Here is a 27977-nt window from a genome sequence, read left to right as displayed (position 1 = left end):
TATATGAAGGAATATTCCATAGGTACTACTTGCTCTCCATGTGTTGGATTCAAGTATGGATGCCATGAAGATAAAGATATACCTTGTGTATTGGCATCATGATCATCGATATGAAGATATATATGTGATATGATCAAGAAGAAGAAATGAAGATGGAGTTCTTATGTGGAACTCAATATTATCCATGCTCTATCTTAAGTGAGTATGAGAAGATACAAGGTTGAGTTGGGCAAGTTCAAGATGAGCATCTTGTGTGGATCACATGCTTGAAGCTTGCCGTCCACTTCGTGATAGTGAAGATGTGCATCAATGAACCTTTCCCATCATAGTGTATGGGGGAGCATTTGTGAGTATACACGAAGCGACAATGATCAAGTGATGGGATGCGCAAGGCAAAGGTATGACCTTGATAGGTTTTCCTTTTACCGGTCTCGAGGTGGTTGATGGGAGACCGGATTATAGGATAGATAGCCGCACTATTAAGAGGGGCTTTCGGTTGGGTAACTTGATCACATCGTCTTAGGGAGCTCAATCCTTGCATGTGTTGCACATTCTTATTGCTTCTTGGTATTTCTCGGTGTGAGGTTCTTGAGCTTGTTGCTAGCTTTACAACAAGCCCAAGTTCATCGAAAACGGAGTTCACATGCATCTTCTATTGCGTTTTCGAGGTTGGGTGATTTCTACCGGTTATTCATGATATAAGGTTCTACCTTTTATATTCATGATAAAATCCCCTCCTACAGATTCTTGGGTTTTCACTTTCTATAAGATAGCATTCGTTGTTATCTTCCAAACAAAATTGGTTTCATGCGATTCGGAGTTCGGGAGCAATAGTTATTAAAGAAAAGGTATAAGAGGAAAAAGAAAAAGAGGAGGAAGGGCAGCCGGTTGGCGACCGGTCCGCCGGGCTGCACGCCGGCCCACCCGGTCGACCGGGCGGCCACCGGCCCACGCGCCGGCCTGCCCAGGTGTCCCTCCGGTCTGACCGGATACGGACTGGGCCGCCTCAAGCCGCCCCACGGCCCATCCGGCCGACCGGCCTCGGCCGCAGTGCGCAGCTGGCAGGCCTGGCCGCCACCCTCGGCCCAGCCGGATGCCCCTCTGGGCCGCCTTGGTCGCCCAAGGCCCACGCGGCCTGGCCTCTCCCCCGCGCGCACCTGGGCGTTCTGCCGCCCTGTGCGGTGCGCTGCCCCGCCCGGCCTCTGGGCCGGTCCGGCCGGGCTGCACGCTGGCCTGTCCGGCTGCTGCTCCGGTCGGCCGGCCTGGTGGCCGGCTGGGCTGCTTTTCTTGCCCGATTTTAATGCAATTTTCACCCTTCTTTTTCCCCAACGGTTATTTTTCCCCCTAGACTATAAATAGCCCTTCTTCCACCTTGAGCAACTACTTCTTCCCCATTCTCTCACCTCCATTGTTGCATTTGAAGAAGTTGCTCTCTCTCTTGTTCCCCCCATGATTCTTGCTCATATTTGAGGATTTGAGAGAGGAGATCTAGATCTACACTTCCACCAAACCATTTCTTCTCTTAGTGAGGGAATCTCTTGGGATCTAGATCTTGGAGTCTTTAGTTGACTTTCCCCCTTGTTCTTCCTCTCCAATCTCATCCTAGCATTCGTTGCTTTGGTGGGATTTGAGTGTGAAGGACTTGAACACCTCCGGTGTTCTTGCTTTGCATCATTGCATAGTGTTGAGCTCACCACCACGATTAGTTCGAGTGAGAGACCGTGAGCTTGTTACTCTTGGAGGGAAACCTCCTAGTTGGCTTGGCGGTTGGTGCTCCGGTGATCTCTTCAAGAAGATTGTGAAGAGGCCCGGGCTTCTCCTTCGTGGAGCTTGTGAAGTGGTTGTGGAGCTTGCCATCTCCGGAGCGGAGGAAAAGCTAACCATAAGGAAAGGGCCATTATCCTTCGTGGGTGTGGTTCGGAGAATAGGGTGAGCCTTCGTGGCGCGAGGAATCCTTCGTGGGACCTCCACTCCTCCAAACGTGACGTACCTTGTTGCAAAGCAAGGGAACACGGGAATACATCCTCGTCTCCGCGTGCCTCGGTTATTTCTATACCCGAGCTCTCTTTCCTTGTGATAGCCATCGTGCTTGAAGTACATATATCTTGCTATCACTTGTGCTACATATATCTTGTGCCTATCTTGCTTAGCTCTAGTTGCTATTGTTACACTTAGTTGAGCTTAGCATATTTAGGGTTTGTGCTTGTAAACTAAACGTTAGTTTAATTCCGCATTATTACAAGACAAATCCGCAAGAGTTTGTAATTGCCAATTCACCCCCCCCTCTAGGCGACATCTCGATCTTTCACTCTCGATTAAAGCTGAAGTGCTTCGCTCATCTTTGTCTTCTAGCACCCTAGAGAATCTTTGACAAGTCTTGCCGACGTGCTACAGTGTAGCCTGTACCGGTAATCCGGTACCTTCTTAGCTCATTCCGGTATACCCCTCCTGGGATACCGGTATAAATTTACTTAGCCAAGAGCTTAGCTTCACAGCCCGGAATACTCTTTAAACCGGTATCTTGATAGCTCAAACCATCCGGTTTGGCATGTCTTTGGCATACCGGGGGTCATCCCCCAACATTAGTCCCCGAAGCTGGTATAGTCCGGTGGATCCTATCCAACGGTCCATGCCAGGTTCACATCACTTAAGGTACCGGTTTAATCCTTCCGGCACCCGGTTCGAACTTTCCGGCATCTCTGCCGGACTTTCCCTTTCTTTCCGGACCTTTCCGGTATCTTTGCCATTAACACCTTCCTCGGTGAAGTCGAGAATTTCTCGGGTACAGTGTCTGTCAGAGACATGCGCACTGTTTCTGACGCGCCAGTGCCAGGGGTCACTTCCCTTCGGCTTCTACGCCCGCATTTAATGTGCCACACAAGATCCACACCGCCGTTCCGGATCCATGTGGCCTCCCTGTGGCATTCTGCATCCTTCGCGTGTATCCTCGCGCCACGTGGCGGCCCATGAGGTGAACCGTCGCGACCCAGCGGTTGCCGGCCCACTACTTCTTCTCCCTATTTAAGGGCGAAGCGGTTCCTTCTCCTCTTCTTCTCCGCATTCACAACTCCTCACGCGCTCCGAGCCTTTGCCCCCTTGCGCTCTCGTCGCCGTTGCTCACTGCTAGCGCCCCACTCACCGGCGAACTTCGCAGCAACTCCGCCGAGCTCCGCTCCGCAGGGATTCTCCTCTGCGCCTCCGCAGTTGCTGCATCGGGCGCCCCTTGGCAACCTCCATTCTCCTTCGCCATTCGTCCTCCTCGTCTGCAAGCTCGCCTCCTCTCCAGCGGTCGTTGTCTTCAACGCCCTTCGCCGTCTCAGGTTAGCTTCGCCGCTTTTACACTCTCCTCTTTTTGCGTCCTAGTTCTTGGCCGGTAGGGGATTTACCTTTCCCTTTTCTTTTGTTTTTTCTCTTACTCGTAGATCTTCGCGCGAAGCTAGATCTTGGGAAAACTGTTTGTGGGTAGGTTTGGGCGCTCTTAGACTTGAATGTCCAGCGAAGAATATATGTCCGAACCAGCCGCCAGCAGCCTTCACAGCGAGACCCCCTCCGTATCTTTTGGGGAACAAATCTCAGCCGGCCAGAACTCCGACGGACTCGAGGCCGAACTCGCCCTGATGGAATCTTCCTCAACCGCTCCGGAAGCCGGTACCGGAAGGGGCCAGGAGGCCAGCAGCTCCGGCCAAGGTTCCGGAGTGGACTTGGCTACAATCACCCGCGGAGCCTGGAAGGGCTCAGACGTGACGCAGCCGGAAATCGATTGGCTGTACCGCTCCCGGAGGATACCGGCACAGGTGTCTTGCCGGATTCCACGCGACGAGGTGGAACCCGCGCCCGAACCCGGAGAGTCCGTAGTTTTCCTTGCTCACTTCGAGCGCGGCTTCGGCCTTCCGGCCTCCGATTTCTTTCGCCAATTTCTTGACTTTTACCAACTCCAACCTCATCACCTTCCTGGCAATGCCATTTTTTATATTTCTTGCTTTGTGTCTTTCATGGAGGCTTACCTAGGTCTCCTCCGTACTCGCGAAGCTTTCGCTCGCTTTTTCTGCCTTCGGATCAACTCGGTCCAAGGCAAAAACATCCCCAAACCCAAACCTCCGGTCCAATGCGGATCTTGCATTATCGGCTCTCGCCAAGGGAGCCCTTTCTTCAAATTCTTTGGTCTCGAGTCATGCCGGACATGGCAAGAGACCTTCTTTTATGTGAGGAACAAGGGCGCCGCAGATTTTATCAATCTGCCGGCCTACCATCCGGGAACACCAACGAAGGCCAACTGGAGCTACAATCCGGGGAATGGCCATATCGAAACCAACCGGATTGTTCGCTTCATGGAGCAGCTCATGAAGGACACGAACATCTGTTCGGATGATATCATCCGCGCGTTCATCTCACGCCGGGTGCTCCCCCTCCAGCGTCGGGTTCACAAGATGAGCCAGATGTGCGGCCCCCGCGATCCCACCAAGATCACCGGCTGCGCATTAAGCAAAGAGGACGTGATCCTCAAGGCTAGGCAAATTTGCCAAACCGACATGCCGATGGACTGGGAGTGGGGCTTCCTTCCCCTCAGCTCCACCAACCCTCCAACTGCTGAAGTAAGAGCTTATGCAATCCGGACTGTTTTTTCGATAGCCTTTTGATGTGTAGCTAACTATCCTTTTTTCTCTTTTACAGGCCTGCGAACGCTTCCCTCGCATCGCTGCGGAGGCACGAGGCCCTTGCCGCAAGCGCGACTTGGACGAGGTGGACCCGGATCCTTACGTGCCCTGGACCCAACTCAAGATGGGCCGGACCCACACCTCGCGCCCCGGTAACCTTTCAACCAACGACTCCGGTTCTGACGACGAGGTCACTGTTCTTGAGGTACTTTGTTCTTTCGCTTCCTCATATATTTTTTTTTGTAGATGCTCCCTCAGCCAGCGCCAACCCACATGTTGTGGAGCGCGCTGTTCCGCTACAGGCCGAGGTTGGCCAGGAGTTCCTGTACAATCTCACCTCTCGGGGCAAGAAGAACAAGGCACCGGCGCCCGAAGCCGGTTCGAGCCATGCTCCTCCCGCCAAGCGCCCCAAGGAGGGCACCGTGAAGCATTACCGGAAGCGAGAGATGCCGGTTGCTTCCGGGTAAGCTTCCGTTTCTTTTTCCCTTTGTTATTTGAACCTCTTTTTTCCGATTGCTTTTTCCAACTCTTTCTTTTTCTCTGTTCAGGGCTGCGCTCAAGCTTAGCAAGAGCGCCACCGGCATGAGGCCGGAAAGCTCCGAGGACGCCACCCGGGCCTCACCTCCTCCTCAAGCAAGCCCGGTACCATCTGGTGCCGGCAAAACTCCTGCCTCCCCTTTGGGGGGCAACACAAGCGCGGGGTGCGCGGCCCCTGAAACTACTCATCACTGCGCGGAGGAGGACCTTGCTTCCCCTCATGAAGCCCAAGATACTGGCTCCAGCAACATCGGCGCTGGCACCGAAGATGCCGGGACGGCGGATCCTCTGGTTCCTCCCGTCCCCAAGAAGAAGAAGAAGAAGAGTGCTGCCTCCTCCCCCTCCAAGACCATGCTGGAGCCTTCCGCTCTGGCAAACTCTCCACCGGCCAAGGAAGCATCAGAAGCTTCCGCGCCGTCGCCAACACCTCCACCGGCTGCTACTACCGGCAAGCCAGCCTCCGCCAAGCCAACACCTCCGGAGGGCACCAAGCTCACCGCCCAGCAACTTGCTGCGGTGGTTACAGCGGCAACCTCCCCTTCCTCCGGCTCGCAGTCACTCGTACTGCACACTGGCCGCGCCGCTGTTGTTGCTGGTGAGACGGCCTCAGCTCAGCTGGGCCGGATCACGGAGCTTAGCCGCGGGGGAGCCGACCTGGGCCACCTGCTTGCTTACGCTAAAAAGTGGAATCAGGCAGATTTGTCCCCAGCGAAGCTCGGCCTCGGCAAGAATAAGCTACCGGTGGTTGACCCCGCAGGCCCCCGGAGCATCGGGCAGCACTTTGGCCGGCTTAGGCGCGCGGTCAAAGAGTTTGACACTGCGTGGCACGATGCCAACAACAACGTGGTGGTAAGTTGCACAAAACTTGCAAGCTCTTTTAAATTTATGCCGGTTTTCAAACTTCCAACTTATATGTACATATTCTCCCAGTCCCCGAGTTTCGGGTTGAGAACGCAGTTCTTAGCGCGAAACTTTCTTAGAAACACAAAAAACCGGCATAGCCAGTCCCCAAGTTTCGGGTTGAGAACATAGCTCTTAGCACAAAATTCCCTTATATACCAGCATATTCTTACCACAATTTTTTTACTTGAACAGAGCATGCTGGACACCCGGAAGCGCCTCTTCGAGCAGCTTCTGTGGGAGCACCGGTACCTTGCTGAGGCCCACAGCAAGTGCCAAGGTTAGTTTCTGCGCCTCCGGCTTCTTTTTACCAGTTTCTTTTTCTTTCCATTATTTATAAATCTTTTGTGCACCAGCTCTTCCGGAAACCTCCTTCGAGGACCTCCATGCCCAGCTCTCCGCGCTCACAGGTATGGATTTCTTTTCCGGTTGTCTCGCCTCTCTTTTCCTACCGGTTGCTTTTCTGTTAACATTTCTTTTCCGGACTCCAGCTGAAAAGGAGCAGCTTGTCCTGGAGCACCGCAAGGCCTTAGCCGCTCAGGAGACCCTCTCCGCGGGGCTCAAGGATGAGCTTGTGTAGGCTGAGCTCCGGCATTCGCGGGAGCTCAAGGAGGCCTAGGCTGCGTCTGAGGCCAAGTTGGATGAATCTCTGAAGGAGTTCACCAACTCCAGCGCTGTGCTGCGGGCGGAGCTGGAGGAAGAGACCGTGGCGCGGAAAGCAGCGCAAGACCGGATCGCCACCCTGACCACTGATCAGGCTGAGTATGACCGGTTGGTCATGCAAACCGACGCGCTGGCCCTCATTAAGTCTTTTTCCTTTCCCTCTTTTGCTTATAAGCTTATACCTTGCGGCAACACGTCCTTATTTTTCCTTCTTTCTTTTCTTGTAGGGCTCTTCCCGAATCACAGCCGCATGCGCACAAGAAGGTGGCGGAACGCAGGGCTGAGCAAGCCATGAGCAACCCGGATGCACCCTGGGATGCTTATGACCATTTGGTCGCGCTTTCCGCCCGCATCCAGCACATGCGAGCCGTGGACCGGCATCTGGTCGATCTGCCTGATGTGGCGATACAGATCTTCAAGGTGATGTGGCCTGAGGAGCAGGTGCCAGCCAACCTGACGCTTACCTCCGAACGCCTGAAGGACGCTGGCCGGAGGATCCGTGAGTGGAAGTGCTCAGCGGCCCGTGCCGGAGCAGATGCAGTGCTACGCATCGCCTGCTCTTGGTACGAAGAGCTAGATCTGGATGCCTTCCACAACCTTCGTGGCGACGCTCCCACCGATACGGACCCAGTCCTCACCGCGAAGCGGAAGGACCGCGCCTACCGGATAGCGGAGTTCGCCTCCACCCGCACCTTCATTCCTCCTCCTCCCGATGTTTGGGATGCACTCTCTGACGACGAGGAAGAAAACGTCGATGACGAGGAGGATGAAGAAGCCGGAGAAGGTGAGGTGCCTCCAGAGCAAGCCCCGGAAGCCCCTGAAGATGGTGATGCTCCTCCGGAAGCTCCTGAAGCAGGCCCACAGCCCCCCGTTGCCTAGATATTCTCATTATGCGGTTGTTGTATCTGTTGGCTTATAAAACAATATTGGTTAAATTCTGCCCCGGTATGCCGGGGTCTTTGATGTAAGATAACACTTAGCATTTGTTTTGGTTGTGCTACAACTTTTATGCCGGTGTCTTTTATACCGGTAACTTATTAAGTTAAATTCGTATGCTATCTTAGCAATTTGTCTTTGTTGTTTGTTTTTATCTTTCACTGTTAAGATTCCAGAATTATTTCCGTATCCAATCTGATGCACACTTGGTTCTTTTGCTTTGGCTCTGCCTACCTCTCTGGGTGTTTTGGCGTATGAGTCTCAAAGCTCTTTTGCCAAGCAAGCACTTTCTTGAACTTAGAAATAACTCGAAATGTTTCACAAAAAACCGGTATAACCGGGGTTAGTTAAACTCTTTTCGGATTGTTTGTTCCCACTCCTTCTTTTCGTGTTTCACGTGCTTAGTTCCTTCCGGTTTATCTTTCTTGCCATGAAGCCGGGTTGCGGACAACAGCAAAGTCGAAGACTCCGGTAGGTTTAGCATGTTACTAAATCGGAAAGAAAAAACGTCCAACAAGCAACCGGTAAACTGAAAAAATAAACACATTACATGCAATTTCGGTAGAGGCAGTCCCCGAGATTCATTCGAGGTGCCGGCATCTTTTATTCATAGTAAATAAGGTACAAAAAAGGAACTTCTTACACCACATCTTCAGGAGTAGAAGGGACGCAACAAAGCTATGTTCCACGGACACTTGGTCTTATCTCCGGATCTGTCCGCCTTTCCTTCCTTCTATTCCTGTGCATCGATCAAGTAGTAGGCATCATTGTGCAGAGCCCATTGTCCTTGAATTCTCCTTGGGCAAAGTTTGATCCATTGTCAGTAATGATGCTATGCGGGTATCCATACCGCAAGATAACATCTTTCAGGAACTTCACCGCTGTATGCCCATCACACTTTGCGATAGGTTTTACCTCCAGCCACTTGGTGAATTTATCCACCATTACCAAGATGTGGGTCATGCTTCCCCTTGCAGTTTTGAATGGGCCAACCATGTCAAGGCACCACACAACGAATGGCCAAGTTAACGGTATAGTTTTTAAACCGGATGCTGGGGTATGATTTTGCTTGGCGTACCTCTGGCACCCGTTGCATTTTCGTACCAAATCCTCAGCATTTTCCAGAGCAGTGGGCCAGTAGAATCCATGCCGGAACACTTTTGCCACCAGCGCCCTTGACGAAGCGTGATGCCCACATTCTCCTTGGTGGATCTCCACAAGCATCTCTTTTCCCTCTTCCGGTTCCACACACCTTTGGAGGACACCGGTAACACTTCTCTTGTACACGTCACCATTGATGATGGTATATGCTTTGGACCTGCGCTGAATTCTTCTCGATTCATTTTCGTCAACCGGCAGGGTGCCGTTAATTAGGAATTCCTTAATAGGTTTAACCCAAGATGGTGCTTCTCGAACAAGAAATACCGGTACGTCTATCTCCATATTATCCACTAGCATTGCTTCTTCCGGTATGGACACCGCAGTCCCCGGGTTTCCTTCATCAATATCCATTGGCACAACATGCGATTCCGGTACAAAAATTGATTCCGATTCCGGACTCGGTTTGATCGATGGTATCCTTAAGTGAGCCAAGGCTATTCCGGGAGGAATTTCCTGCCTAGACGAGCCCAGCTTGGACAAAGCATCCGCGGCTTCATTTTCCGCCCCGTGGCACATGGTGAAACTCACACCCTTCGAAGAAGCCGACAATTTTTTGCACGTGAAACCGGTATGAGGCCATGTTGGCATCTTTTGCGTCCCAATCTCCGGAACATTGTTGTACCACAAGATCCGAATCACCGTAGCAAATGATCCGGTGTGCACTGATTTCTTTTGCGACCTTAAGTCCATGGATCAAAGCTTCATACTCAGCGACATTCTTCGATGCCCTGAAATGCACTTGCAGAACATACCAGAGATGATCTCCCTTAGGTGAGGTGAGTACCACTCCGGCACCCAGACCCTCTTTGAGTTTGGATCCATCAAAGTGCATCTTCCAATACTATATTTTCTGTTCCAGCGGCTTGTACTGCATTTCCGCCCAATCGACCAGGAAATCAGCCAAGGCTTGTGATTTTATGGCATCTCTTCTTTCGTATACCGGCACATAGGGTGACAGCTGAATTGCCCATTTTGCAATCCTGCCGCTCGCATCTTTGTTGCACATGATGTCTGAAATGGGTGCCTCACTCACCACCTTCATGGGGTGCTCCTCAAAGTAATGCTTAAGCTTCGTGGCGGCCATGAACACACCATAAGTCATTTTCTGGAAGTGAGGGTAGTTTTGCTTTGAGAGGGAGAGCACCTCGCTCAAGTAGTATACCGACCTTTGCACGGTTTTTCCTTCCTCCTCTCTTTCCACTACAACCACAACACTCACGACCCGGTTGGTTGCTGCTATGTACAACAACATGGGCTCCCTTTCCAAAGGCGAAGCCAACACCAGTGTTGTGGCTAACATTGTTTTTAGCTCTTTAAATGCTGCGTCTGCCTGAGGGGTCCAGACGAAGGTATCAGATTTTTTCATCAAAGCATAAAGTGGCAGAGCTTTTTCTCCCAACCTGCTTATGAACCGGCTTAGTGATGCCAAGCTTCCGGTAAACTTTTGCACATCCTTGAGATCTTGTGGTATAGTCATTCTTTCGATTGCCCGGATTTTTACCGGATTAACCTCAATGCCCCGGCTTGATACAAGAAAGCCAAGCAGTTTGCCGGCAGGGACACCGAAGGTGCACTTTGCCGGATTGAGTTTCATCCGGAACCTTCTTAAGTTATAAATGTTTGCCTGAGATCATCGATCAAGGTTTCTTTTACCTTAGTTTTTATCACGACATTGTCCACATAGACTTGCACATTTTTTCCGATTTGATCAAACAAGCATTTTTGCATACAGCGCTGGTACGTTGCACCAGCGTTGCGCAAACCGAAAGGCATAGTGACATAGTGATACGCGCAAAGCACACGCCCGTTGGGAACCCCAAGTGGAAGGTGTCATGCGTATAGCAGCAAGTTTCCCTCAGTAAGAAACCAAGGTTTATCGAACCAGTAGGAGTCAAGGATCACGTGAAGGTCGTTGGTGACGGAGTGTACTGCGGCGCAACACCAGGGATTCCGGCGCCAACGTGGAACCTGCACAACACAATCAAAGTACTTTGCCCCAACGTAACAGTGAGGTTGTCAATCTCACCGGGTTGCTGTAAACAAAGGATTAGATGTATAGTGTGGATGATGATGGTTTTTTGCGAAGAACAGTAAAGAATAGAGTTTGCAGCAGATTGTATTTCAAATGTAAAGAATGGATCGGGGTCCACAGTTCACTAGTGGTGTCTCTCCCATAAGATAAATAGCATGTTGGGTGAACAAATTACAGTTGGGCAATTGACAAATAAAGAAGGCATAACAATGCACATACATATATCATGATGAGTACTATGAGATTTAATCAGGGCATTACGACAAAGTACATAGACCGCTATCCAAGCATGCATCTATGCCTAAAAAGTCCACCTTTAGGTTATCATCCGAACCCCTTCCGGTATTAAGTTGCAAACAACGAGACAATTGCATTAAGTATGGTGCGTAATGTAATCAACACAAATATCCTTAGACAAAGCATCGATGTTTTATCCCTAGTGGCAACAGCACATCCACAACCTTAGAACTTTCTGTCACTGTCCCAGATTCAATGGAGGCATGAACCCACTATCGAGCATAAATACTCCCTCTTGGAGTCTTGGAGTTACAAGTATCAACTTGGCCAGAGCCTCTACTAGCAACGGAGAGCATGCAAGAACATAAACAGCATATATGATAGATTGATAATCAACTTGACATAGTATACAATATTCATCGGATCCCAACAAACACAACATGTAGCATTACAAATAGATGATCTTGATCATGATAGGCAGCTCACAAGGTCTAACATGATAGCACAATGAGGAGAAGACAACCATCTAGCTACTGATATGGACCCATAGTCCAGGGGTGAACTACTCACACATCGATCCGGAGGTGATCATGGCGATGAAGAGCCCTCTGGGAGATGATTCCCCTCTCCGGCAGGGTGCCGGAGGCGATCTCTTGAATCCCCCGAGATGGGATTGGCGGCGGCGGCGTCTCTGGAAGGTTTTCCGTATCGTGGCTCTCGGTACTGGGGGTTTCACGACGAAGGCTTTAAGTAGGCGGAAGGGCAGGTCAAGAGGCGCCACGGGGGCCCCACACAACAGGGCCGCGCCGCCCTGTTGTGGCGGCGCCTCGTGGCCCCACTTCGTCTCTCCCTCGGACTTCTGGAAGCTTCGTGCAAAAATAGGACCCTGGGCGTTGATTTCGTCCAATTCCGAGAATATTTCCTTACTAGGATTTCGAAACCAAAAACAGCATGAAAACAAGCAATCGGCTCTTCGGCATCTCGTCAATAGGTTAGTGCCGGAAAATGCATAATAATGACATATAATGTGTATAAAACATGTGAGTATCATCATAAAAGTAGCACGGAACATAAGAAATTATAGATACGTTTGGGACGTATCAATGGTTGCTGGGATCGATTGAAGATGGAGGCGACGAGGCGGTCGCCATTTCCCTCGCAGAACTGCGAAAGGCAATGGCCAAATTCTCCCTTCTCCGAGCTCCCCTTGACGCGTGACTTCACCAGGTGGACGAGGACGATGAGGCGCTCCTCCTAAGCTCATCGGTTGGCTCTGGGGTGGTAGGAAACAGTGGGGCGATATGGTTGCCTGCAGCTAGGGTTTCGGTCATGGCGACGAAAAGGAAGAAAATGGGGGCGATGAGGTTTTCCTTCCCCGCATTTATACGGCCTCCGGCAGTCGTCATTGAGTGCGTGGTCCGCAATGGCAGCCGGGACGTGTCCCTCTTCATCGTGTCGGCGGCCTCCCGTGCGCGCGACAACTGGGGTTTTCGCGACGAAGGCTTTAAGTAGGCGGAAGGGCAGAGTCGGGGGCGTCACGAGGGGCCCACACACTAGGGCAGCGCGGGCCCCTCCTTGGCCGCGCCGCCTTGGTGTGTCGCCACCTCGTGGCCCCACTTCGTATCTCCCTCGGTCTTCTGGAAGCTTCGTGGAAAAATAAGACCCTGGGCGTTGATTTCGTCCAATTCCGAGAATATTTCCTTTGTAGGATTTCTGAAACCAAAAACAACAGAAAATAGCAACTGGCTCTTCGGCATCTCGTCAATAGGTTAGTGCCGGAAAATGCATAATAATGATATAAAATCTATATAAAACATGTGAGTATCATCATAAAAGTAGCATGGAACATAAGAAATTATAGATACGTTTGAGACGTATCAAGCATCCCCAAGCTTAGTTCCTACTCGCCCTCGAGTAGGTAAACGATAACAAAGATAATTTCTGAAGTGACATGCTATCATAATCATGATCAATACTATTGTAAAGCATATGAGATGAATGCAGCGATTTGATTCAATGGTGAAGACAATGAGTAAACAACTGAATCATATAGCAAAGACTTTTCATGAATAATACTTTCAAGACAAGCATCAATAAGACTTGCATAAGAGTTACTCATAAAGCAATAGATTCTTAATAGAAAGCTTTGAAGCAACATAAAGGAAGATATAAGTTTCAGCAGTTGCTTTCAACTTCAACATGTATATCTCATGGATAATTGTCAACACAAAGTAATATAACAAGTGCAATAGGTAAACATGTAAGAATCAATGCACACAGTTGATACAAGTGTTTGCTTCTGAGATAGAAAGGATAGGTAAACTGACTCAACAATAAAGTAGAAGATAGGCCCTTCGCAGAGGGAAGCATGGATTACTATATTTGTGCTAGAGCTTTTCATTTTGAAAACAAAAACAATTTTGTCAATGGTAGTAATAAATCATATGTGTTATGTATAAGATATCCTATAAGTTGCAAGCCTCATGCATAGATTACCAATAGTGCGCGCACCTTGTCCTAATTAGCTTGGATTAACATGGATTATCATTGCATAGCATATGTTTCAACCAAGTGTCACAAAGGGGTACCTCTATGCCGCCTGTACAAAGGTCTAAGGAGAAAGCTCGCATTGGATTTCTCGCTTTTGATTATTCTCAACTTAGACATCCATACCGGGACAACATAGACAACAGATAATGGACTCCTCTTTAATTGATAAGCATTCAACAACAGTTAAAATTCTCATAAGAGATTGAGGATTAATTGTCCAAACTGAAACTTCCACCATGATTCATGGTTTTAGTTAGCGGCCCAATGTTCTTCTCTAACAATATGCATACTCAAACCATTTGATCATAAAAATCGCCCTTACTTCAGACAAGACGAACATGCATAGCAACTCACATGATATTCAACAAAGGTAAAAGTTGGTGGCGTCCCCAGAAACATGGTTACCGCTCAACAAGCAACTTATTAAGAAATAAGATACATAGCTACATATTCTTCACCACAATAGTTTTTAAGGCTATTTTCCCATGAGCTATATATTGCAAAGGCAAGGATAGAATTTTAAAGGTAGCACTCAAGTAATGTACTTTGGAATGGCAGAGAAATACCATGTAGTAGGTAGGTTTGGTGGACACAAATGGCATAGTTTTTGGCTCAAGGATTTGGACGCACGAGAAGAATTCCTCTCAATACAAGGCTAGGCTAGCAAGGTTATTTGAAGCAAACTCAAGTATGAAACGGTGCACCAAAGCTTACATATGAACATACTACAAGCAGTATAAGACTTTACATCGTCTCCTTGTTGTTCAAACACCTTAACCAGAAAATATCTAGACTCTAGAGACCAATCATGCAAACCAAATTTTAACAAGCTCTATGTAGTTCTTCATTAATAGGTGCAAAGTACATGATGCAAGAGCTTAAACATGATCTATATGAGCACAACAATTGCCAAGTATCAAATTATTCAAGACATTATACCATTTACCACATGCGGCATTTTCCGTTTCCAACCATATAACAATGAACGAAGTAGTTCAACCTTCGCCATTAACATTAAGAATAAAGCTAAGAACATATGTGTTCATACGAATCAGCGGAGAATGTCTCTCTCCCAAACAAGGAATGCTAGGATCCAATTTTATTCAAACAAAAATAAAAATAAAAACAAACAGATGCTCCAAGTAAAGCACATAAGATGTGACGGAATAAAAATATAGTTTCACTAGAGGTGACCTGATAAGTTGTCGATGAAGAAGGGATGCCTTGGGCATCCCCAAGCTTAGATGCTTGAGTCTTCTTAAAATATGCAGGGATGAACCACGGGGGCATCCCCAAGCTTAGACTTTTCACTCTTCTTGATCATATTGTATCATCCTCCTCTCTTGACCCTTGAAAACTTCCTCCACACCAAACTCAAAACAATCTCATAAGAGGGTTAGTGCATAATTGAAAATTCATATATTCAGAGGTGACATAATCATTCTTAACACTTCTGGACATTGCACAAAGCTACTGAAAGTTAATGGAACAAAGAAATCCATCAAACATAGCAAAACATGCAACGCGAAATAAAAGGCAGAATCTGTCAAAACAGAACAGTCCGTAAAGACGAATTTTTTAGAGGCACTGGACTTGCTCAGATGAAAATGCCAAATTGAATGAAAGTTGCGTACATATCTGAGGATCACGCACGTAAATTGGCAGATTTTTATAAATTTTCTACAGCAGGGGAGGCTCAATTTCGTGACAGCAAGAAATCTGTTCCTGCGCAGTAATCCAAATCTAGTATTGACTTTACTATCAAAGACTTTACTTGGCACAACAATGCAATAAAATAAAGATAAGGAGAGGTTGCTACAGTAGTAACAACTTCCAAGACTCAAATATAAAACAAAAGTGCAGAAGTAAAATAATGGGTTGTCTCCCATAAGCGCTTTTCTTTAACGCCTTTCAGTTAGGCGCAGAAAGTGTGAATCAAGTATTATCGAGAGATGAAGCATCAACAGAGGGGTTTGGAGTTTTCTCAACTATGAATTGTATCTTATCTATGTAAGTTTCAGAGGCTCCTTTTTCATTACTCTTAGGCTTGCTATTCTCATCAAACAAATTTTCGAGAACAAGCCAACCATAGTTATTTTCTAGAGCTTCATGCATTCCTAGGAGCTTGCAAGGTATTGATGTCTTAATCTCCCCTTCACAATTAACTTTATTAGTGTACTTTAATCTATCTTTTTCCATTTTTTCAAAGGTACTAGCAAAGTTGGTATAAGAGCCAAGCATCTTATATTTAATAAAGACTTTTCTAGCCTCTCTTGCTACACCACCAAATTCTTTAAGAAGGGTTTCTAAGACAAAATCTTTCTTTTCTCCTTACTCCATATCACGAGTGTAAGAAACATATGTTGAATTATAGGATTGAGATTAACAAATTTAGTTTCCAACATGTGTACTAAAGAAGCAACAGCAATTTCATAAGTAGGAGCAAGTTCTACCAAGTGTCTATCTTCAAAATCTTCAGCTGTACTAACATGAGTGAAAAAATCTTCTATATTATCTCTTCCAATTATAGACCCTCGTCCCACCGGTATGTCTTTTAGAGTGTACTTAGGAGGAAACATGATGAAATAAACAAAAGGTAAATAAAGTAAATGCAAGTAACTAATTTTTTTGTGTTTTTAATATGGAGAACAAGACAGTAAATAAAGTGAAACTAGCAACTAATTTTTTTTGTACTTTTGATATAAGAGCAAACAAAGCAGTAAATAAAGTAAAACAAAGCAAGACAAAAACAAAGTAAAGAGATTGGATGTGGGAGACTCCCCTTGCAGCGTGTCTTGATCTCCCCGGCAACGGCGCCAGAAATTTACTTGCTGGCGTGTAGTTGACGTGGGAGTTAGAAATCTTTATGGTGTAACTTTTCTTCAGATCCCCGGCAACGGCGCCAGAAATTTAGCTTGATACGCGCAAAGCAAACGCCCGTTGGGAACCCCAAGTGGAAGGTGTGATGCGTATAGCAGCAAGTTTCCCTCAGTAAGAAACCAAGGTTTATCGAACCAGTAGGAGTCAAGGATCACGTGAAGGTCGTTGGTGACGGAGTGTAGTGCGGCGCAACACCAGGGATTCCGGCGCCAACGTGGAACCTGCACAACACAATCAAAGTACTTTGCCCCAACGTAAACAGTGAGGTTGTCAATCTCACCGGCTTGCTGTAAACAAAGGATTAGATGCATAGTGTGGATGATGATGGTTGTTTGCGAAGAACAGTAAAGAACAGAGTTTGCAGTAGATTGTATTTCAAATGTAAAGAATGGACCGGGCTCCACAGTTCACTAGTGGTGTCTCTCCCATAAGATAAATAGCATGTTGGGTGAACAAATTACAGTTGGGCAATTGACAAATAAAGAAGGCATAACAATGCACATACATATATCATGATGAGTACTATGAGATTTAATCAGGGCATTACGACAAAGTACATAGACCGCTATCCAGCATGCATCTATGCCTAAAAAGTCCACCTTCAGGTTATCATCCGAACCCCTTCCAGTATTAAGTTGCAAACAACAGAAAATTGCATTAAGTATGGTGCGTAATCTAATCAACACAAATATCCTTAGACAAAGCATCGATGTTTTATCCCTAGTGGCAACATCACATCCACAACCTTAGAACTTTCACGTCACCGTCCCGGATTCAATGGAGGCATGAACCCACTATCGAGCATAAATACTCCCTCTTGGAGTTACAAGTATCAACTTGGCCAGAGCCTCTACTAGCAACGGAGAGCATGCAAGAACATAAACAACATATATGATAGATTGATAATCAACTTGACATAGTATTCAATATTCATCGGATCCCAACAAACACAACATGTAGCATTACAAATAGATGATCTTGATCATGATAGGCAGCTCACAAGATCTAACATGATAGCACAATGAGGAGAAGACAACCATCTAGCTACTCGCTATGGACCCATAGTCCAGGGGTGAACTACTCACACATCGATCCGGAGGCGATCATGGCGATGAAGAGCCCTCCGGGAGATGATTCCCCTCTCCGGCAGGGGTGCCGGAGGCGATCTCCTGAATCCCCCGAGATGGGATTGGCGGCGGCGGCGTCTCTGGAAGGTTTTCCGTATCGTGGCTCTCGGTGCTGGGGTTTTCGCGACGAGGGCTTTAAGTAGGCGGAAGGGCAGAGTCGGGAGCGTCACGAGAGGCCCACACACTAGGGCGGCGCGGGCCCCTCCTTGGCCGCGCCACCTTGGTGTGTGATACGTCTCCGACGTATCGATAATTTCTTATGTTCCATGCCACATTATTGATGATATCTACATGTTTTATGCATACTTTATGTCATATTTATGCATTTTCCGGCACAAACCTATTAACGAGATGCCGAAGAGCCAATTCTTTGTTTTCTCGCTGTTTTTGGTTTCGGAAATCCTAGTAAGGAAATATTCTCGGAATTGGATGAAATCAACGCCCAGGGGCCTATTTTTACACGAAGCTTCCAGAAGACCGGAGGACTTACGAAGTGGGGCCACGAGGCACCGCCACAACAGGGCGGCGCGGCCCAGGTGCTGGCCACGTGGCCCTGGCGTGTGGGGCCCTCGTGTGGCCCCCTGACATGCCCTTCCGCCTACATATAGTCTTCGTCGCGAAACCCCCAGTACCGAGAGCCACAATACGGAAAACCTTCCAGAGACGCCGCCGCCAATTCCATCTCGGGGGATTCAGGAGATCGCCTTCGGCACCCTGCCGGAGAGGGGAATCATCTCCCGGAGGACTCTTCACCGCCATGGTCGCCTCCGGAGTGATGAGTGAGTAGTTCACCCCTGGACTATGGGTCCATAGCAGTAGCTAGATGGTCGTCTTCTCCTTATGTGCTTCATTTTCCGGATCTTGTGAGCTTCCTAACATGATCAAGATCATCTATCTGTAATGCTATATGTTGTGTTTGTCGGGATCCGATGGATAGAGAATATTATGTTATGTTGATTATCAATCTATTACCTTTGTGTTGTTTATGATCTTGCAGGCTCTCCGTTATTAGTAGAGGCTCTGGCCAAGTTTTTACTCTTAACTCCAAGAGGGAGTATTTATGCTCGATAGTGGGTTCATGCCTCCATTAAATCCGGGACAAGTGACGGAAAGTTCTAAGGTTGTGGATGTGCTTGTTGCCACTAGGGATAAAACATTGATGATATGTCCGAGGATGTAGTTATTGATTACATTACGCACCATACTTAATGCAATTGTCCGTTGTTTGCAACTTAATACCGGAAGGGATTCGGATGATAACCTCGAAGGTGGACTTTTTAGGCATAGATGCATGCTCGGATAGCGGTCTATGTACTTTGTCGTAATGCCCAATTAAATCTCACTATACTCATCATATCATGTATGTGCATGGTCATGCCCTCTCTATTTGTCAATTGCCCAACTGTAATTTGTTCACCCAACATGCTATTTATCTTATGGGAGAGACACCTCTAGTGAACTCGTGGACCCCGGTCCATTCTTTTACATTGAATACAATCTATCGCAATACTTGTTCTACTGTTTTCTGCAAACAATCATCATCCACACTATACATCTAATCCTTTGTTACGACAAGCCGGTGAGATTGACAACCTCACTCGTTTCGTTGGGGCAAAGTACTTTGGTTGTGTTGTGCGAGTTCCACGTTGGCGCCGGAATCCATGGTGTTGCGCCGCACTACACTCCGCCACCAACAACCTTCAACGTGCTTCTTGGCTCCTACTCGGTTCGATAACCTTGGTTTCTTACTGAGGGAAAACTTGCTACCGTGCGCATCATACCTTCCTCTTGGGGTTCCCAACGGACGTGTTAACTACGCGCAATCAAGCTCTTTTTCTGGCGCCGTTGCCGGGGAGATCAAGACACGCTGCAAGGGGAGTCTCCACAATCCAATCTCTTTACTTTGTTTTTGTCTTGCTTTATTTTATTTACTTTCTTGTTTGCTGCATAATATCAAAACACAAAAAAATTAGTTGCTAGCTTTACTTTATTTACTGTCTTGCACTTTATATCAAAAACACAAAAAAAAATTAGTTACTTGCATTTACTTTATCTAGTTTGCTTTATTTACTACTGCTAAAATGGGTACTGTTGAGAATACTAAGTTGTGTGACTTCACAACCACAAATAATAATGATTTGTTATGCACACCTATTGCTCCACCTGCTACTACAGCAGAATTCTTTGAAATTAAACCTGCTTTACTGAATCTTGTTATGAGAGAGCAATTTTCCGGTGTTAGTTCTGATGATGCTGCTGCCCATCTTAATAATTTTGTTGAACTATGTGAAATGCAAAAGTATAAGGATGTAGATGGTGACATTATAAAATTAAAATTGTTTCCTTTCTCATTAAGAGGAAGAGCTAAAGATTGGTTGCTATCTCTGCCTAGAAATAGTATTGATTCATGGACTAAATGCAAGGATGCTTTTATTGGTAGATATTATCCCCTGCTAAAATTATATCTTTGAGGAGTAGCATAATGAATTTTAAACAATTGGATAATGAGCATGTTGCACAAGCTTGGGAAAGAATGAAATCTTTGGTTAAAAATTTCCCAACCCATGGATCGACTACTTGGATGATCATCCAAACCTTTTATGCGGGATCGAACTTTTCTTCACGGAACCTATTGGATTCAGCTGCTGGAGGTACCTTTATGTCCATTACTTTGGGGGCGGCAACAAAGCTTCTTGATGATATGATGACAAATTACTCTGAATGGCACACGGAAAGAGCTCCACAAGGTAAGAAGGTAAATTCTGAAGAAACCTCCTCCTTGAGTGATAAGATTGATGCTATTATGTCTATGCTTGTGAATGGTAGATCTAATGTTGATCCTAATAATGTTCCTTTAGCTTCATTGGTTGCCCAAGAAGAACATGTTGATGTGAATTTCATTAAAAATAGTAATTTCAACAACAATGCTTATAGGAACAATTCTAGTAACAAATATAGGCCATATCCTTCTGCTAATGGTAATAGTTATGGTAATTCTTATGGGAATTCTTACAACAATAATAGGAGTGTACCCCCTGGTCTTGAAGCCATGCTTAAAGAATTTATTAGTACACAAACTGCTTTTAACAAATCTGTTGAGGAAAAGCTCAATAAAATTGATATTCTCGCTTCTAAGGTTGATAGTCTTGCCTCTGATGTTGATATTTTAAAATTGAAAGTTATGCCTAATAAGGATATTGAAAATAAAATTGTTACTACAGCAAATGCCATCCAAGTTCGAATTAATGAGAATATTAGATTGATGGCCGAATTGCATGCTAGGTGGGAAAGAGAAGAAAATGAAAAACTAGCTAAAGAGAATAATGTAGCTAAAGTTTGGACTATTACCACCACTAGTAATGTTAATGATTCACATGTTTCTACACCTCCTACTATCAATGGTAAAATAATTGGTGTTGGCAATGTTACTACTCCTAGTGCAAAGCGTGCAAAATTGCTCGAAACTCGCTAAAACTGCTGAAATTGATGAAACTTCTGAAATTTTTCAAAATATTGGGGATAATGATCCCATTGCTGTAGATCATAATGGTTTAGACTTTGATGATTGTCACATCTTTGAAGTTATAAAGTTCTTGCAAAAGCTTGCTAAAAGTCCCAATGCTAGTGCTATAAATTTGGCCTTTACAAAACACATTACAAATGCTCTCATAAAAGCTAGAGAAGAGAAACTAAAACTTGAAACCTCTATTCCTAGAAAGTTGGAAGATGTTTGGGAGCCCATCATTAAGATGAGGGTCAATGATTTTGATTGTAATGCTTTATGTGATCTTGGTGCAAGTATTTCTGTTATGCCTAAGAAAATTTATGATATGCTTGACTTGCCACCATTGAAGAATTGTTATTTGGATGTTAATCTTGTTGATAATGCTATAAAGAAACCTTTGGGGAGGATTGATAATGTTCGTATTATGGTTAACAATAACCTTGTCCCCGTTAATTTTGTTGTCTTGGATACTGAATGCAATGCATCTTGTCCCATTATATTGGGAAGACCTTTTCTTCGAACCGTTGGTGCTACTATTGATATGAAGGAAGGTAATATTAAATATCAATTTCCTCTCAAGAAAGGTATGGAACACTTCCCTAGAAAGAGAATGAAGTTACCTTATGATTCTATTATTAGAACAAATTACGATGTTGATGCTTCATCTCTCGACAATACTTGATACACACTTTCTGCGCCTAGCTGAAAGGCGTTAAAGAAAAGCGCTTATGGGAGACAACCCATTATTTTACTTCTGCACTTTATTTTATATTTGAGTCTTGGAAGTTGTTTACTACTGTAGCAACCTCTCCTTATCTTTATTTTGTTGCATTGTTGTGCCAAGTAAAATCTTTGATAGTAAAGCCAATACTCGATTTGGATTGCTGCGCAGAAACAGATTTCATGCTGTCACGAATTTCGACCTGCCTCTCTGTAGGTAGCTCAGAAAAATCTGCCAATTTACGTGCGTGATCCTCAGATATGTACGCAACTTTCATTCAATTTGGGCATTTTCATCTGAGAAAGTCTGGTGCCTCAATAGAATTCGTCTTTACGAACTGTTCTGTTTTGACAGATTCTGCCTTTTATTTCGCATTCCTGTTTTGCTATGCTTGATGGATTTTTCTATTCCATTTACTTTCAGTAGCTTTGTGCAATGTCCAGAAGTGTTAAGAATGATTATGTTACCTCTGAACATGTAAATTTTAATTGTGCACTAACCCTCTAATGAGTTGTTTTGAGTTTGGTGTGGAGGAAGTTTTCAAGGATCAAGAGAGGGAGATGATACAATATGATCAAGGAGAGTGAAAGCTCTAAGCTTGGGGATGCCCCGGTGGTTCACCCCTGCATATTTTAAGAAGACTCAAGCTGTCTAAGCTTGGGGATGCCCAAGGCATCCCCTTCTTCATCGACAACATTATCAGGTTCCTCCCCTGAAACTATATTTTTATTCCATCACATCTTATGTGCTTTGCTTGGAGCGTCGGTTTTGTTTTTGTTTTTGTTTTGTTTGAATAAAATGGATCCTAGCATTCATTGTGTGGGAGAGAGACACGCTCCGCTGTTGCATATGGACAAATATGTCCTTAGGCTTTACTCATAGTATTCATGGCGAAGGTTGAATCTTCTTCGTTATATTGTTATATGGTTGGAATCGGGAAATGCTACATGTAGTAATTCTAAAATGTCTTGAATAATTTGATACTTGGCAATTGTTGTGCTCATGTTTAAGCTCTTGCATCATATACTTTTCACCTATTAATGAAGAAATACATAGAGCTTGCTAAAATTTGGTTTGCATAATTGGTCTCTCTAAAGTCTAGATAATTTCTAGTATTGAGTTTGAACAACAAGGAAGACGGTGTAGAGTCTTATAATGTTTACAATATGTCTTTTATGTGAGTTTTGCTGCACCGGTTCATCCTTGTGTTTGTTTCAAATAACCTTGCTAGCCTAAACCTTGTATCGAGAGGGAATACTTCTCATGCATCCAAAATCCTTGAGCCAACCACTATGCCATTTGTGTCCACCATACCAACCTACTACATGGTATTTCTCCGCCATTCCAAAGTAAATTACTTGAGTGCTACCTTTAAAATTTCTATCCTTTACCTTTGCAATATATAGCTCATGGGACAAATAGCTTAAAAACTATTGTGGTATTGAATATGTACTTATGCACTTTATCTCTTATTAAGTTGTTTGTTGTGCGATAACCATGTTCCTGGGGACACCATCAACTACTCTTTGTTGAATATCATGTGAGTTGCTATGCATGTCCGTCTTGTCTGAAGTAAGGGAGATTTACCACTCATTTAATGGTTAGAGCATGCATAATGTTAGAGAAGAACATTGGGCCGCTAACTAAAGCCATGAATCATGGTGGAAGTTTCAGTTTTGGACATATATCCTCAATCTGATATGAGAACATTAATTGTTGCTAAATGCTTATGCATTAAAGAGGAGTCCATTATCTCGTTGTCTATGTTGTCCCGGTATGGATGTCTAAGTTGAGAATAATCAAAAGCGAGAAATCCAAATGCGAGCTTTCTCCTTAGACCTTTGTACGAGCGGCATAGAGGTACCCCTTTGTGACACTTGGTTAAAACATGTGTATTGCGATGACAATCCCGGTAATCCAAGCTAATTAGGACAAGGTGCGGGCACTATTAGTATACTATGCATGAGGCTTGCAACTTGTAAGATATAATTTACATGATACATATGCTTTATTACTACCGTTGACAAAATTGTTTCTTGTTTTCAAAACCAAAGCTCTAGCACAAATATAGCAATCAATGCTTCCCTCTCGCGAAGGGCCTTTCTTTTACTTTTATGTTGAGTCAGTTCACCTATTTCTCTCCACCTCAAGAAGCAAACACTTGTGTGAACTGTGCATTGATTCCTACATACTTGCATATTGCACTTGTTATATTACTTTACATCGACAATATCCATGAGATATACATGTTATAAGTTGAAAGCAACCGCTGAAACTTAATCTTCCTTTGTGTTGCTTCAATACCTTTACTATGATTTATTGCTTTATGAGTTAACTCTTATGCAAGACTTATTGATGCTTGTCTTGAAAGTACTATTCATGAAAAGTCTTTGCTTTATGATTCATTTGTTTAATCATATCATTACCATTGTTTTGATCGCTGCATTCATTACATATGCTTACAATAGTATGATCAAGGTTATGATGGCATGTCACTCCAGAAATTATCTTTGTTATCATTTACTCGCTCGGACGAGCAGGAACTAAGCTTGGGGATGCTGATACGTCTCCGACGTATCGATAATTTCTTATGTTCCATGCCACATTATTGATGATATCTACATGTTTTATGCATACTTTATGTCATATTTATGCATTTTCCGGCACTAACCTATTAACGAGATGCCGAAGAGCCGCTGCTGTTTTCTCGCTGTTTTTGGTTTCAGAAATCCTAGTAAGGAAATATTCTCGGAATTGGACGAAATCAACGCCCAGGGGCCTATTTTTACACGAAGCTTCCAGAAGACCGGAGGACTTACGAAGTGGGGCCACGAGGCGCCGCCACAACAGGGCGGCGCGGCCCAGGTGCTGGCCGCGTGGCCCTGGCGTGTGGGGCCCTCGTGTGGCCCCCTGACCTGCCCTTCCGCCTACATATAGTCTTCGTCGCGAAACCCCCAGTACCGAGAGCCACGATACGGAAAACCTTCCCGAGACGCCGCCGCCGCCAATCCCATCTCGGGGGATTCAGGAGATCGCCTCCGGCACCCTGCCGGAGAGGGGAATCATCTCCCGGAGGACTCTTCACCGCCATGGTCGCCTCCGGAGTGATGAGTGAGTAGTTAACCCCTGGACTATGGGTCCATAGCAGTAGCTAGATGGTCGTCTTCTCCTTATGTGCTTCATTGTCGGATCTTGTGAGCTGCCTAACATGATCAAGATCATCTATCTGTAATGCTATATGTTGTGTTTGTCGGGATCCGATGGATAGAGAATATTATGTTATGTTGATTATCAATCTATTACCTATGTGTTGTTTATGATCTTGCATGCTCTCCGTTATTAGTAGAGGCTCCGGCCAAGTTTTTACTCTTAACTCCAAGAGGGAGTATTTATGCTCGATAGTGGGTTCATGCCTCCATTAAATGCGGGACAATGACGAGTAAAGTTCTAAGGTTGTGGATGTCTCGTTGCCACTAGGGATAAAACATTGATGCTATGTCCGAGGATGTAGTTATTGATTACATTACGCACCATACTTAATGCAATTGTCTCGTTGTTTGCAACTTAATACCGGAAGGGGTTCGGATGATAACCTCGAAGGTGGACTTTTTAGGCATAGATGCATGCTCGGATAGCGGTCTATGTACTTTGTCGTAATGCCCAATTAAATCTCACTATACTCATCATATCATGTATGTGCATGGTCATGCCCTCTCTATTTGTCAATTGCCCAACTGTAATTTGTTCACCCAACATGCTATTTATCTTATGGGAGAGACACCTCTAGTGAACTGTGGACCCCGGTCCATTCTTTTACATTGAATACAATCTATCGCAATACTTGTTCTACTCGCAAACAATCATCATCCACACTATACATCTAATCCTTTGTTACAGCAAGCCGGTGAGATTGACAACCTCACTGTTTCGTTGGGGCAAAGTACTTTGGTTGTGTTGTGCAGGTTCCACGTTGGCGCCGGAATCCATGGTGTTGCGCCGCACTACACTCCGCCACCAACAACCTTCAACGTGCTTCTTGGCTCCTACTGGTTCGATAACCTTGGTTTCTTACTGAGGGAAAACTTGCTACTGTGCGCATCATACCTTCCTCTTGGGGTTCCCAACGGACGTGTTAACTACGCGCAATCAGTGTGTCGCCACCTCATGGCCCCACTTCGTATCTCCCTCGGTCTTCTGGAAGCTTCGTGGAAAAATAAGACCCTGGGCGTTGATTTCGTCCAATTCCGAGAATATTTCCTTTGTAGGATTTCTGAAACCAAAAACAGCGTAAAACAAAGAATCGGCTCTTCGGCATCTCGTCAATAGGTTAGTGCCGGAAAATGCATAATAATGACATAAAATCTATATAAAACATGTGAGTATCATCATAAAAGTAGCATGGAACATAAGAAATTATAGATACGTTTGAGACGTATCACATAGCAATAAGCCCCGTGCGGGGTAATGAACGCAGTTTTTATTTGATCTTCCTTTTTCAGGGGAATCTGGTGGAAACCAGAATAAGCATCCAGAAAAGACAACAGCTCACAGCCAGCGGTGGAATCAATCACTTGATCGATCTAGGGTAAAGGAAAGGGATCTTTTGGGCAAGCCTTGTTCAGGTTGGTGTAGTCAATGCACATGCGCCACACCTTTGGAGCTTTGGGTTCCTCTTCTTTTTTCTTCTCGACCAGCATCGGATTGGCTAGCCACTCGGTATGTAGTACTTCCACGATGAAACCGGCAACCAGTAACTTTGTTACTTCCTCTCCAATGATATTTCTCCTGTCTTCAGCGAACCGGCGTAAGGGTTGTCGCACCGGCTTAGCATCCTTCCGGACATTCAGAGAGTGCTCAGCCAACTCCCTCGGAACACCTACCAAGTCATCAGTAGACCAGGCAAAGATATTCCGATTCTCACGGAGGAAGTTGACGAGCGCGCTTTCCTATGCCTCACTCAGGCCAGCACCGATACGAATGGTACGGTTAGGGTATGCCAGATCCAGCACAATGTCCTTTGTTTCCTTGTTTGGCTTGAACGCCGGTGTTTCCAAGTTACCACTCATTGCTGCTAAGCTCAACTGTGAGGACTGAGCCAGCGCAACCGCAGTTTGCATCCTTCTTTTTTCCTCTGCGATTACCAGCGATTCTGCCAGGTTTGATCCGGCGGAAGCGGTTTCCAGTGAGACTTTGTAGTTTCCCACCATAGTTAAGGGTCCACGAGGTGCCGGCATCTTCATCTTGAGATACGCCGTATGAGTTGTGGCCATGAACGCTGCCAATGCCGGTCTCCCCAGGAGTGCATGGTAGGGACTGTCTAGGTCCACGACCTCGAACAAACCATTCTCGACCCGGCAATTGTCACGCCCTCCGAATGACACATCCACCCGGATTTTTCCCATAGGCGGGCAGGAGAGACCCGGAACGATTCCGTGGAACGTAGTGTGATAAGACTAGACTACGAGTCGTTCTTCTGGAGGTAAAGCTGCAAATAAACTCCAGAAGAATGACTCGTAGTCTAGTCTTATCACGAACTCTATTTGTAGAGTATTTAACTAGCTATAGAGGCTAAGAATAGATTCTAGCTAAGTAGGAGCTAGGTTTAGGAAGCTAGTTCCCTTCTATGGCTAAACTAGGTTTTCTCCTTGTTGGATGTGGTATCTGACTCCTCTGACAGGTCCTATCCCTTGAAGTAGTTATTGACTCCTCGACCTTCGAGTTGCACTGTAGATCCTCCATCATGGCCTCCATATCTAAGCAGGGGATTTAAGAGTGGGATGAGTACGAGCGTACTCAACAAGTTCATTATAGGAAAGAGGTGTTTAATGCACTAGCTACAACATTAGACCGAGAAAGTCAAATACCAATGCAGGTTTTCATAACCATTTCTTCAAAAGGTTGCTTTTATTCGGAAGAACTATGTCCGTCAGCCTTCACCGGTTTACTAGAACTTCATGGAGTTCCTTTCCGGCAGCGTTCGCGAGTTCCATATCCCGGAACGAGGAGTGACGAGTCACGGTTCATTACACTCTGCAGAGGTGTGTTGCTTTACCCATAAGAGATCTTAACCTTG

This window comes from Lolium rigidum, chromosome 6 (assembly GCF_022539505.1).
Source record: "Lolium rigidum isolate FL_2022 chromosome 6, APGP_CSIRO_Lrig_0.1, whole genome shotgun sequence".
NCBI classification, from domain to species: domain Eukaryota; kingdom Viridiplantae; phylum Streptophyta; class Magnoliopsida; order Poales; family Poaceae; genus Lolium; species Lolium rigidum.
This window is presented reverse-complemented; position numbering follows the sequence as displayed.